Below are 13,730 nucleotides of genomic sequence, written 5' to 3'. Positions count from 1 at the left end.
CAGCATTAATCAGCGTTAACCAGCGTTAACCAGCATTAACCAGCGTTAATCTTTCAGATTGTCCCTGCCTATTGTGCATAGTTCAGTTGGAGTATCCCACTCATCCCTTCTCCTATCCAAGTCCCTAAAAAAACATAAAAACCAAAGAAACTGGACAGGTTCTTGTCTGAGGTAAAAACACTTGGATACATGTCAGAATGTTCTACCGTTGCTAATGGTAACCCAGGGGAATCCGTCATCAGCAGCTCCCTTGGGAGTAGTGCTACACTGGCATACATGCACACACATGATCATAGCTAAATACTGAAGTGCAGTTTCATATACGAAACTCCTTGGCAATTGTCAGTTATGGAACCGTGACTATACCAATTTGGAATTCACTAATGCATATTCACCTATTTGTACTCCTACTTTTCAGTTCACATGTTCACCTATTTGAGGTCTCAGTTGTTTTAATTGGGAGTAATTAAATGTAGAATGACTATTTCTTCTCCTTATTCTTAACCACCTCAATACTGGGCAATTTCCCCCCTTCCTTCTCAGACCAATTTTCAGCTTTCAGTGCTCTCGCACTTTGTATGACAATTACATTTTTATCATGTTGGTCAAACAAATAGAGCTTTCTTTTGGTGGTATTTATTCACCACTGTTTTTTTTTTTTTTTGCGATATAAGCGAAAAAAGAGCGAAAATTAAAAAATAAAAAAACAATATTTTCTACTTTCAGTTTCCAAAGAGGTCAAATAAAATCAAATTTTGTCAATTATGTTGTCCAGAATGTATTCTGCTACATGTTGTTGGTAAAAAAAAGTCCTAATAAGTGTATGATAATAGGTTTGTGTGAAAGCTATAGAGTATACAAGCTAGGCTACGTATCATTGAAAATTGTTCAATCTTGATGTACTGACTACTTATCTAATTTCTTGAGGCCCTAAAATGTCAGGACAGTACAAATACCCCCCCCCCCCCAAATTACCCCTTTGTGTAAATATGACAGTCCAAGGTATTTAGTAAGAAGCATAGTGAGTTTTTTGAAGTTGCAAATTTTTGCTCACAAAAGTTTGGGTAATGAAGATTTTTTTTTTCTCACAAAATTGTGGTATTAACAAGTTTTCTTCTTACGCATGGCATAGATAAACTTGCAATTACACCCCAAAATATATTCTGCTACTCCTTCTGAGTATGGCAATACCACATTTTTCACAGCCTGGCCACATAAAGTGGCCCAACATCCAAGTAGCATCGTCAGGCATTCTAAAGGCATAAATTACACATTTCATTTTCTGAGTAACTATCACATTTTTGAAGTCCCTGTGACAGATGTTGATCACTGGAATGTGGCAGATGTTGACTGGGACAGATGTGGCAGATCACAGGTGGATGTGGCAGATGTTGACTGGGAATTATGTGGCAGATCACGGATGGATGTGGCAGATGTTGACTGGGACAGATGGGGCAGATCACGGACAAATGTGGCAGATGATCATAGACAGATGTTGCAGATGTTCACGGACAGATGTGGCAGATGATGTGCGCCATATGATCACAGACAGATGCAGCAGACGATCATGGACAAATGTGGCAGATGATTACAGACAGGTGTGGCAGATGATCACTGGCAGATGATGTGCGCCAGATGTGAATCAGATGATCACGGACAGATGAGCCAGATCATGCTCAAATGTGGCAGATTATCACAGACAGATGTGGCAGAATATCAAGGACAGATGTGGTAGATTATCACAAACAGATGTGGCAGCTTATCACAGACAGATCTGGCAGATGATCACAGGCAGATGTGCCAGATGATCACGGAGAGATGTGCCAGATGATCACAGACAGATGTTAACTGTAACAGATTATTTTACTGGACAGATGTGTGACAGGTGTTTTCACTGTTTTGGGGACACTAGCTGGGTGATCAGTGAGTAAAAATCAGTAAAACCAATCAATACTCACTGATCCCCTGCTGGCAGCACGGATCCGCTTTCCTTCTCTTCATTGTGTGAGGAGAAGTAGAGCCGATCGCTGTTACAATGGCTGTGTTGACATTACATGATGACTGTGATTGGACACAGCTATCATGTGATCAGGAAGGCCAATCACAGAGCCCTCCTGCTGAGCGGTGTTGCGCTATGTCTGGGGGACACAGGCACACCGAGATCAACTATGCATGTACGCATGTTCAGAATCATCCACTCAGAGGAAGGAAGCTCCCACCTGCCCATTTATATGCAGTAACCGGGTGGGAGGAGGTTAATGAACTAGGCCCTTTCTGTCCCTCCAATTTTATGATTTGTACACCTCCGCCAGACAGCACAGTGATGTGGTTTACCTAACCACTGTAGTTACAAAATGCAGCAAAGTGAGCTCCCTGCTTCACAGTAATTGAACAATGAAGCATTGGTAAAGAACTTATTTCTCTTCTACCTCCACTCTTTCTTTCATTCAGCATGTTCTAGGCCAGCATATTTGTATGCATTTCACCTAACTGACCCATAGTTTTGTTTCTTTACCCCTAGTTTGAAAGCTGTGTACAGGAAATTATTAATGGCTGATACTTACGATAGTTTAATACAGAAGAAAAAAATGTCAAAAAGATGGACTCATACGCAAATATAAAATACCTAAATTAATAACTAAGTAAACCATTTAATTTATTATTTTTTTTTTTTTTTAATGCAAGCAGTGTAAAGACATATATTGGACAAGGTATCAGCTTCTGGCAGTCACTGCACAGTAAAGAACAGAATAGAGAGGAGGAAGCAACACAAGGAGCTTATCAACTGTGCTGCAGTGCAAGGAGCATGCTGATAGAAGGAGATACCAAAGTCATGAGCTCATCAGTCTGCTGTTTTTATATTCACTGTCCAGTCGCAGGCTGGGGGAACAACAAAACCTATTCAGGTAAGACACTATAAGAATATTGGGCGAACATTTTCATCTGAGGAACTTTTGTACGATTTTATGATAGTGTGTACACAACTTTCGACAGCAGATTCTGACCTTCCGAGTGAAAATTTCTGAAGGGACAAGCTCCAAAACTCGTATGAGAACAGAATAAACGATTTTTGTTTAATGTGTACGTTTTGGTAGGATTATCGTACAAGAAAAATCAGAAACGAAAGACTGGGCATGATAAGAAACATTAAACAAACAAAAAAAAGCTGTAAAAGGTATATAAAATAAATATCCACAAATGATAAATATATTTTCTCTTACGTCCTCCGGCAGTCGCCACCCCTTCCCAAGTCTTCACCAATGGGTATTGACCTTTGCTCCGTAGGAGTAGCTAGGCAACAAGAATTGTTAATACAAAAGCTTTTAGCATAGACACACCCCTAGGGGCTGTCCCCTCAGTCAATACCTCCCTGCACCAGCATTCCAACTCAGTTTGATCTTGCCTAGCTTAGGAGTAGCTGGCTTTCCTGTGCTGGGGCTCAGTCTCAGCCTTCTACCCTTTATTTGATTTTATTTCAAGTATTTTTTTCTTTTCTTTACTAGCTGTTGTTTTGTCAGCTTTAGTTTAGGGATCTTCGGATGAAGAATCATCATGCAGAGCTGGGTCTCGGACTGGCCGCACTGGATCCCAGGGCTGAGAGCCAGATGGATCCCCAGCCTGCCATCGAGCGTTCAGCTTAGGTTTGCCCTGGCACATTGAACGACCCATCCCTGTTCGCTGCAGGGATGCTGCCTGTGAGGTGGCTACCTCACTGGACGCCATGCTACGGTCTATGGCTGCAGTCCACAAGCGTCCTGGCTGCGGCACTCCCTGTCTGCCTTGATAGCGGTTTGTCGCTGGAGACGGCTCCCCACGCCATCTGGTACGGTAAGCACCTTCTGTGTGGGGACCTTCTGTGTGGGTGTCAGTCTGTGGCTGTGTAGTACCCCCCATGTCTGTGTAAATGCGGGCTCCCTGTCAGGTCCCTGTATGGCTGCACTACCTGTGGGCTGCGAGGGGGGCCATCCAGCCCTGCTGTGAGTTATGCTCTGGGTGCAGTTCTGGGTGCAGACATGTGTTGTGCGGCGGCCGCTGCGGCGATCCGCCATTTTCTTTGCTTGAATGCTGTGACCGGCCCGGTCAGTGTACAGCGCCGTGTTTTGGCGCCATTCGGCGCCATTTTGGCGGGCCGTGCTCGTCCGAGCACATGTTGGCGCCATGTTCCTGTAGCCTCATCCCTCAGCCGGGCGGCCATGTTTGCGGAGCCTCATAGGCTATATCAGTCAGCCAGCTATTGCATCACTTCCTCTTTCTCTGGGAAAAGCGATCGGTGGCAGCAGCCTGTTGTGCTCTCTCCAGGTTTTTACCTTCTTTGTCCTGTCATTCCTTGCTCAGTGTTATCTATCCCTGCGGGGTCGGTGCATACAGTAGTGTACGGTGGGCTGCGTTCGCCGTGGTGTTAAAGGGCCAGTACCTTTTTTACTTTTCATTACTGGGGCATGAATTCTCAGGATAGCAAGTTTCCCCCCGCCCTGGTGGGGGACCAGGGGGCTGCTGCACCCCCCGAGGGGGCCGATCTGACCGCTGTAGTGGCTTCCTTAGTGTCTCAGGTGCAGATGCTGATGGCTGAACGATCCGCAAAAAGGGCCAGGGTATCCATTTCCTCTGATTCAGAGGGCGATGTGGCTGCTGTGGCTGGCGTACCCTTCTCGGGGTCCCGCTCATCTTTGGACCTTCTGGGGTCCGAGGGGGAGGCAGAGGTGGAGGGGGTTGATGTTTCTCCCCCTGGCTCGCCTGAAGAGCTTGCACTCATGAATGAGCAGCTGATTGCTTCCATTAAAGATACCTTGCACCTAGAGGATGAGCCTACTCCTCCTGCTAGGGTGTCCTCTTTTGGAACGCAGAGGACCCGAAAATCAGCGCAGGTTTTTCCCTGTCCTGCTGAATTTCACCATACTGTTAATGAACAGTTACGCAATTTAAAGAAGCCCTTTACTGTGCCAAATAAGTTTAAACTGCTTTATCCGTTTGCGCCCTCCACCGACGAGCGTTGGTGTGTGGCGCCTCAGGTGGATCACGCGGTGGCCATTTTGAACAAGGCTACTGCGGTGCCTTCTGAGGATACCCCGGTTTTCTGGGACCCTACGGACAGGAGAATGGAGTCTCTTGCCCATCATGCCTATATGGTTGCTGGTTCTATGCTGAAGCCTATTTTTGCTTCCATTATGGCGGCACAGGCTGTTGCAGATTGGACAAAGATGCTTAGACGCACCTTGGTGGCTGATTCAGCTTTGCCTACCACGTTGGCTATGGTGGACCAGATCCATCAGGGTGTCATGTACTTGTGTGATGCGGACTTGAATTCAGCTCCCTTGGCTGCGCGCCTGTCCAGCGTGGTGATACTGAACCGTCGTCTGATTTGGCTGAAAAATTGGTCGGTCGACCAATCTTCTCGCAAGACGCTGGTGGATTTTCCCTATGCGGGATCTCGCCTTTTTGGCGAGGCTTTGGATACTCTGATAAAAGGGGTTACGGGGGGCAAGAGTACTCTCCTACCCCAGTCTCACAAGCATAAGTCCTTCCGTGGTAAATGGAATTCCTCGTCTAGGCCCTCTCAGGGGTCCTTTCGTGCCTTTAGGTCACAATCCAAGGGCAAGCCCTTCAAAGGCCAAGGCTCCCAGAAGAAGCCGTGGGCAGGGAAGCAGAAGTCCGGCCAGTCCAGTTCGACTTCCCATACCACTTCCGCCTGAAGGGGTGCCCTCACCCGTTTCTGGGGTGGGGGGACGTCTGCGCGGTTTCCCACAACCTTGGCTGACCCGCATTCGGGACGGATGGGTTCAGGAAATCGTTCGATCTGGTTACAAGATCGAATTTCTCTCTCGGCTGGTGGGCAGATTTTTTCCCTCAAATCTTCAGCTGTCTCCGGAGCGCTTGCAGGATCTGCACCGGGCGGTGCGGGACCTGCGGGCCCAAGGAGTGGTTGTTCCGGGGCCTCATCGGGACAGATTTGGGGGTTTTACTCCAATCTGTTCACCGTGCCCAGAAAGGAGGGCAAAGTGCGTCCGATTCTGGACTTGAAAGCTCTGAACCGCTTTGTGCTGGTTCGCAAGTTCCGCATGGAATCCCTGTGCTCAGTGGTGGCTGCCCTGAGTCCGGGGGAATTCATGGCCTCCATCGATCTGAAGGATGCGTACCTACACATCCCCATTTTCGAGGGTCACCAGAGGTACCTTCAATTCGCCATTGCGGAGGATCACTACCAATTCGTGGCGTTACCTTTCGGTCTCGCTTCGGCTCCACGGGTTTTTACCAAGGTGCTGGCGCCGGTTCTGGCCTTGTTGCGAGCACAGGGCATTGCTGTCTTGGGGTATCTGGACGATATCCTGATACGATCGAACGCCAGTCAGAGCCTGGTGACCGACCTGTCCACCACGATGCGGACACTGCAGGAGTTCGGTTGGACTATAAACTTTCCGAAGTCGACTCTGTGTCCTTCGGTTCGTCTTCCCTACCTGGGAATGATTCTGGACTCTTTCCAAGCGAAGGTCTTCCTGCCGGAAGACAAGCTTTGGACTCTTCAGGACGAGGTCAGGTCCCTCAGGGACAACCGGCACTCGTCTCTCCGGACATGCATGCGATGTCTGGGTTTAATGGTCTCAGCTTTCGAGGCGATCCCTTTTGCCCAGTTTTACACGCGGGGTCTCCAAGCGGAGATTCTTGCCAAGTGGGATGGGCGGCCGCAATCCCTGGATCTGCGGATCTCGTTGAGACACGGCACCAGAAGGGATCTTCTGTGGTGGCTCCAGTCCCCGGCGGTGTCGGGGGGCAAGTCTTTTCATCCATTGTTGTGGACAGTGATCACGGATGCCAGCCTGTCAGGCTGGGGTGGTGTTCTGGGCGTTTTGTCCGCCCAGGGAACTTGGTCGGAGGAGGAGTCCTCCCTTCCGATCAACATTCTGGAATTGAGGGCGATAAAGCTTTGCCTTTTGCGATGGACGGACCGGCTTCAGGGCCATCCGGTTCGGGTTCAGACGGACAATGCCACCGCGGTGGCCTATGTCAACCATCAAGGGGGCACCAGGAGTGCCCGGGCGGCTCGGGAAGTGGCCGACATTCTGTCTTGGGCCGAGACGCACGTCCCGGCGATAACGGCAGTTCACATACCGGGGGTGGAGAACTGGCAGGCGGACTATCTGAGTCCAGGAGGAATGGTCTCTTCACCCGGATGTCTTCCAGATGTTGTGCGCGAAGTGGGGTTCTCCAGATGTGGACCTGTTCGCGTCTCGTCTAAACAACAAGGTGGAAAGGTTCGTGGCAAGGACGCGCGATCCTCAGGCAGACGCCTCAGACGCGTTAGTGGCGCCATGGCATCAGTATCGTCTGATGTATGCTTTTCCACCGATTCAACTACTGTCCAGGCTGCTTCGCAGATTGGCCTCGGAACCGCACATGGTGATTCTGGTGGCACCGGACTGGCCTCGCCGGTCTTGGTACGCAGACCTCGTAAATATGGCAGTCGATGCTCCGTGGCGCCTGCCGCTTCGGGAAGACCTTCTGTCTCAAGGGCCGATATTCCATCCTGCTTTACAGTCGCTGGCTTTAACGGCCTGGCTGTTGAAAGCCAGGTCCTGAAGGATAGGGGTCTCTCCCCTGAGGTCATTCCCACTTTGATCAAGGCTAGAAAAGCCTCTTCGGGAAAAATTTATTACCGTACTTGGAAAGCGTACTTTGCCTGGTGTGAGTCCAGGGGGTATTCCCCTCGCTCATTCTCGGTGTCGAGAGTGTTGGCTTTCCTCCAAACTGGAGTGGACCAGCGTTTGGCGTTGGCCACAATTAAGGGTCAGATTTCTGCGCTGGCCGTTCTCTTTCAACGCCCTGTGGCGTCTAATTCATTGGTTAGCACCTTTGTTCAGGGGGTGCGACATTTGGCCCCTCCTAGGAGGGAACCTTTTCCTCCATGGGACTTGAACTTGGTTCTGTCCGTGTTACAACAGGCTCCCTTTGAAAAGATCAGGGAGATCTCGTTGTCTCTGTTGTCCAAAAAGGTTGCCTTTTTGGTGGCGATCACTTCGGCTCGCAGGGTGTCAGAGCTGGCGGCTTTGTCCTGCAGCTCTCCCTACCTGGTGATTCACAAGGATAAGGTGGTCTTGCGACCTAACCCATCTTTTCTTCCGAAAAGGATCTCGGAGTTTCACCTTAATGAAGACATTGTCTTGCCTTCGCTCTGCGCGAAGCCTAAGCATCCGAAGGAGGTTGCCTTACATTCCTTGGATGTTGTCCGGGCGATCAGGGTTTACCTGTCATCATCTAAATCTTTTCGCAAGTCGGATTCCCTCTTTGTCCTTCCTGAGGGACCTCGGAAGGGCATGGCGGCGTCGGCTGCGACCATCGCCAAATGGATCAGACAGATCATTGAGCAAGCCTATGCATTGAAGGGGAAGGTTCCGCCTTTCCCTGTGAAAGCGCACTCTACCAGATCCTTGAGTACGTCTTGGGCTTACCGTCATCAGGCTTCTGTGGCCCAGGTGTGTGGTCGTCCATTCACACCTTCTCAAAATTCTATAAGGTGGATGTTCAGGCATCGGCCGATGCCTCCTTTGGCCGTAAAGTTCTCAGTGCGGCAGTTTCTTAGGGACCCTTGTTTTTCTGGGCCCTTGGTTATTGGGGTGTTTTACCCCTGGGTTACTTGTCTTTCCTGGGTTGTTGCTCCTGTTGAGCACGTGTTCCTGTTGCCCAGTTGGTTCTCTTACTGTGGTAAGGTTCCTTTCTCTGATGTGAGTACTGCGTTGCCTTTTCCACGGTTGCGTCTCCCACCCCTCATGTCTATACTGCTTTGGGACGTCCCATTGGTGAAGACTTGGGAAGGGGCGGCGACTGTCAGAGGACGTAAGAGAAAACGGAATTTTTGTAAAATCTTACCGTAAAATTCCTTTCTCTGAGTCCTCTGACAGTCGCCGCCCCCCGCCCCTATTTTGGGGTTTTTGTGTACATACTACAATCTCCTTATAGACCGTGTATATTCGATCGGTACCTCAAAAGATGGATTTGTCAACCCACCACCCACATTAATATGGATTCAACTCCAGGGTACACCTCAATATATGATTCTCAACACTTTACAGGGTAAAGCTATCGGTATTAACCATCTTAGATCATTACCAGCATCGTGTCAGCATTCCTCTACTCCAACATTGACAATGACATATTACCACAGATATAAAATGGCAATAAAATCAGTAAGTAAATATAATCCTGTCATTTGAGGTTCGAATATACACGGTCTATAAGGAGATTGTAGTATGATCCTGGGAATTAGCATAAATGGGTGTGCCCGTTTGACGCTACCCGATGTGTCAGCATCCCGCTTCATTTAAATGCATCGCCGTGCCGTAAGGTTCACGCCCCTGTGAACAAGTCGGATATGACGAAACATGTCAGGGAGTGAACCTTACGGCGTCCGGAAGTGATCGGGTGATACCCACGGAGGTCAGCGAAGTCCGGTTCATCAGCGTGGAGAGGGTGAGCCAGTCCTGCAGCACCGATCGGTGCAACCGTGATACTTCCCGCATGAGATTGCAATTTATTGGAGGCTTTTATATTCGCTTTGTTTGTGAGTACATTTGTTTTTGATTTGGTGAATAAACGTGTGGAGTGTAAACAATATTACGCTAGTGTGGTTTCCCCCTTTCTTTTTACCTCTTCAACTGTGGTGAATGGGAGAATCATTGTGAGGAGAAGGAAATCTCTGCAGGGAGAGACACGGTCGTTTTGCCGATATCTGATTGGAGGAGATTTGTGTTTTGTGCCTTGCAGCCTATCCTATGAGAATAGGTGGGCCATACCATCTGGTGAGTTGCCACCCCCCCTATTGAGCACCAGGGTGAAGGATGTGTGGTGTGGTGACCCTCTAAAATCACGAATATTCCCAAATGAGTGGAGAACACTTTAAGAGACTCTGCATATGATTTAAAGAGACTTTATGTATTATTTTTTGTGTGGAGGATTACAAATTTTTCTATCTGCGCTACTCTTACTAGTTCTTGGTTCGTCATTTGTGACTTATTTCTGGTAATTTCAACAAACAAAAAAAAGCCTTTGTAGTGCGAGAATTTCCGAACATTATTTCATTCCTCAATTCCAACTTGCTGTGAAACAATGAGGAAAATCAGACAATTGTGTGTACCCCACTTTACACAGTGCTACCATGCAGCACAACCCTTTTTTACAGGGAAGGGTGCGTTATTGCTTTTTTTGGGGTGAAGTTAAGTAAAGGATTCGATAGATAGAATTTTTAATTATTTGCTAGGTTCAACAGTTCCTGTTGAAGCTGACTGAGCCTTTTAGATGAAATTGACAGGGTCATTGTACATATCAGGTACAGATTGCTTCAACTGAACCTCCAAAAAAGGGCAACCTCTCTTTCATGCAACCCACCCACCATGACTTTGCTATCCCACCTGCAGACCCAGTACCTACATGGCCTGTGTTTCGATCACCCTTTTGCTGATTTCCCTGTTGAAGAACCCAGAAGCACAGATTCCATGATTTCTGCTGTCACTTTCCTTGACTGCTGTGGGCTATTATTCAAGTTTAACTCCAAACTGATTGCCTGTAAGAGTTTAACCACTTAAGCCCCGGAAGATTTTACCCCCTTCCTGACCAGGGCCTATTTTGCGATTCGGCACTGCGTCAATTTAACGGACAATTGCGCGGTCGTGCGACGCTGTACCTAAACGAATATGGCGTCCATTTTTTCCCACAAACAGAGCTTTCTTTTGGTGGTATTTGATCACCTGTGCGATTTTTTAATCATGCGCTATAAACAAAAAAAGAGCGTCAATTTTGCAAAAATAACAATATTTTTTATATGAAATTCCCCCCCAAAAAATGTAAAAATCTAAATTTTTTAACATTTTAGGCCAATTTTTTTTTTTACCATATGCTTGGTAAAAAAAATCGCAAAAAGCGTATTTTGATTGGTTTGCGCAAAAGTTATTGCGTTTACTAACAAAGGGAAAGATTTTTGTCATTTTTGTTGGGTTTTTTTAACGCGAAATGGCGGCGATCTGCGATTTTTTTTTGCTGGATTGCGACATTGGGGTGGACAGATCGGACCCTTGACTGACATTTTTGACACTTTTGGGGTTACCAGTGATATTACTACAGTAATCAGTGCTATATATATGCACAGTTACTGTAAAAATTACACTGGCAGTGAAGGAGTTAACTGTATTGGAGAGGGAGGGGTTAAGTGTGTCCTAGGGGCATGCTTCTAACTGTGATTGGCTGTGGCTGTGTGTAAGAACAGTGATCAACGGTCCTACATAGTAGAACCGTTTGATCATCATTCTTACACAGGGAGAACTGACAGGCGGATTTGTTTACACTAGCCGCCTGCCCTTCTCCCGCTGTCACGGACGATCGCGCGTGCCCGGTGGACATTGGGTCCACCGGGCACACGCGCGAGGGAGTCCGTGACCGAGAGGGAGCGCGCCTCCGGCGGCACACACTCGCTCCCCACACCCTTACAGGCTAGCGACATATCCCTACATCGCTCTGCCTGTGAGGGGCTGACTGCCAACGTAAATAGTCGTGCGGCAGTCGGCAAGTGGTTAAAGCATTACCTATAGCATAGGTATTACCTATTTTGGCAAAGTTTGACATGCTGTACAATTACGTACCTGGCACAATCTCAGTATTTCGATTTTATAAAGAATTGGGTAATAAATTGTAATTATATGCAATTATAATAAAATTAAGTTTACTGTATTGTTGAAGAAAATATGTTCTTAATAAAAGGAAAAAAAAGAAAACGTTTGACATAAAAACTTGGAACTACCATCATTTTATTCTCCCTTGCTTTGAATACTGTTTGGGGTTTTTAACTAATCTTCAGGCCTATAATAAATATTTTAATATGTGTGCAACAAAATTATTATTATTATTTTACTGTAAATGTCCCCCAGGGCAGTGTGCAGCCCCTCATGGCATTTTTTTGATAATCTTTTGCCTATTATCCTGGAAAATTTCCTTTTTTTTTTTTTTTTTTACATTGAACCCACATTGAATGAAATGAGACTTCATGTTCTTCATTCCCAGGTAGCTTTAGCTCGTCCCCATCCATCAATCTTACTTACTGTATAAAAGCAAGGGTGCTTGTGATGATGTTTATTCATTGAATGTTTTGAGAATGTATAAACACCTCTGTTCTCAGCCCATAATGGTAATGGTGCATCAAAAATATAGAAAAGTTGGCACAAATCTGTTCCAGGCTAAGAATGTTAAACTCTAAATTAGTATACCACAGTTTCCTCTTTATACAAAAATAGTGGCTAAGTCTGGCTTTGATTTTTCTCTTTATGACATCCAACTGTTGACCCTAAATTTACCCTTTCATTGCCATTGATTTAAGGATTACAGCAGAACAGAACTGCCTCCGACTGGCCAGCTTAGCAACCCTTATGTCAGCTGCATTTCTTTCTGCTGTAAGCTCATGGAACTTAAAGTAGATGGGTCCCCTATACTCTGATAATGATTGCAGAAATGTATAATTTAGCAAAATTTGACACCTCCTTTCCCCACTGCTACCGCCACCCACAGTGTGCCCTTCCTTTCATAGCCCCTCCCCACTGTTTGCCTTTAATCTGTTCCCATCCACAAATCACTGTCTCCTATGTGTCCTATGAACTGTACTGCTCCTCCCACTCCCATATCAGCAGAGACAGCGGGTTGTGAAGAAGTTCATACTGTGGGTACGCAGCAGAAGGATCAGAATTGTTCAGGATGTCTCCTATGTTTACTAACATCTTCATTTTCATGAATGAACACAGGGATATTCAGTATTTAGCATTTATGGATTTAGTGAGTGCTGGGGACATAGAAAAAGAAAATTGTGACCTCAATCTTTTTCTCTGTCTCAAAAGTGAAATATCAGGGGTCTGTTTAGATCCCTGATATTTCCCTAATGCTCTCTTGGTTACAGTAACATTAACATAATAATATTGATAGAAAATGCAACAAATTAAAACACCCCTACAGACACACACAAATTATATGCACATAATAGACTACACCTATTATAGTAATATGCATTATATGTTTTAATGCACTGTGGTACACTAGCTAGTGTATACCAGCTGCCATGCATAATGGCGTGTGTGCTGGTGTGCTTAGGTGTCGTGTGTTGCAGAATGTGTTTCTAACACATTGCACTGCCATGCTTTGTATCAAGCTACATTGTGATAAAATATATGCCTGCATAATTTTATCACAATGCACATCAACACAGAGTACACAGGACACACTGGGTGTTACTAAAACACATAGGGCGGAGATTTGCTAAAACTGAAGCAATCGGAATGGAATGCAGATGTGCATGGTAGCTAACCAGCTTCTAACTTTGGCTTGCTCAATTAGGCTTTGACAATAAAACCTGGAATCTGGTTGCTTTCTATGCAGAGGTGCACCAGATTTTACTCGCTCCAGTTTTAGTAAACCCCCCCCCCCCCCCCCCACATAGTTTTGAATCCAACGTCCAGATTTCTAGGATAAATTGCCTTTTTACAATTTTGTGTGCCTTTTATTTTCACTGTTTTACAAAAAAGTAAAAGGTAACATTTATAAATATCTGTTGTCTCCCTGCAGTTCACATGAGCAGGAGTTTGTAATTTGGGTCAGAGATGAGTTTGCAGGATGTCCAATTTCAGCTCTAGTAAGGAGAAACTCTCAAATGAAAATAAGAAGACATAAAAAGTTGACAGATATCTCTTTCATACTTTCTAGAACCAAAA

Source organism: Pelophylax lessonae (genome assembly GCF_965119305.1).
Source record: "Pelophylax lessonae genome assembly, chromosome: 1".
NCBI lineage: Eukaryota > Metazoa > Chordata > Amphibia > Anura > Ranidae > Pelophylax > Pelophylax lessonae.
The sequence above is the reverse complement of the archived record's forward strand: the minus strand, read 5'-3'. Positions refer to the sequence as shown.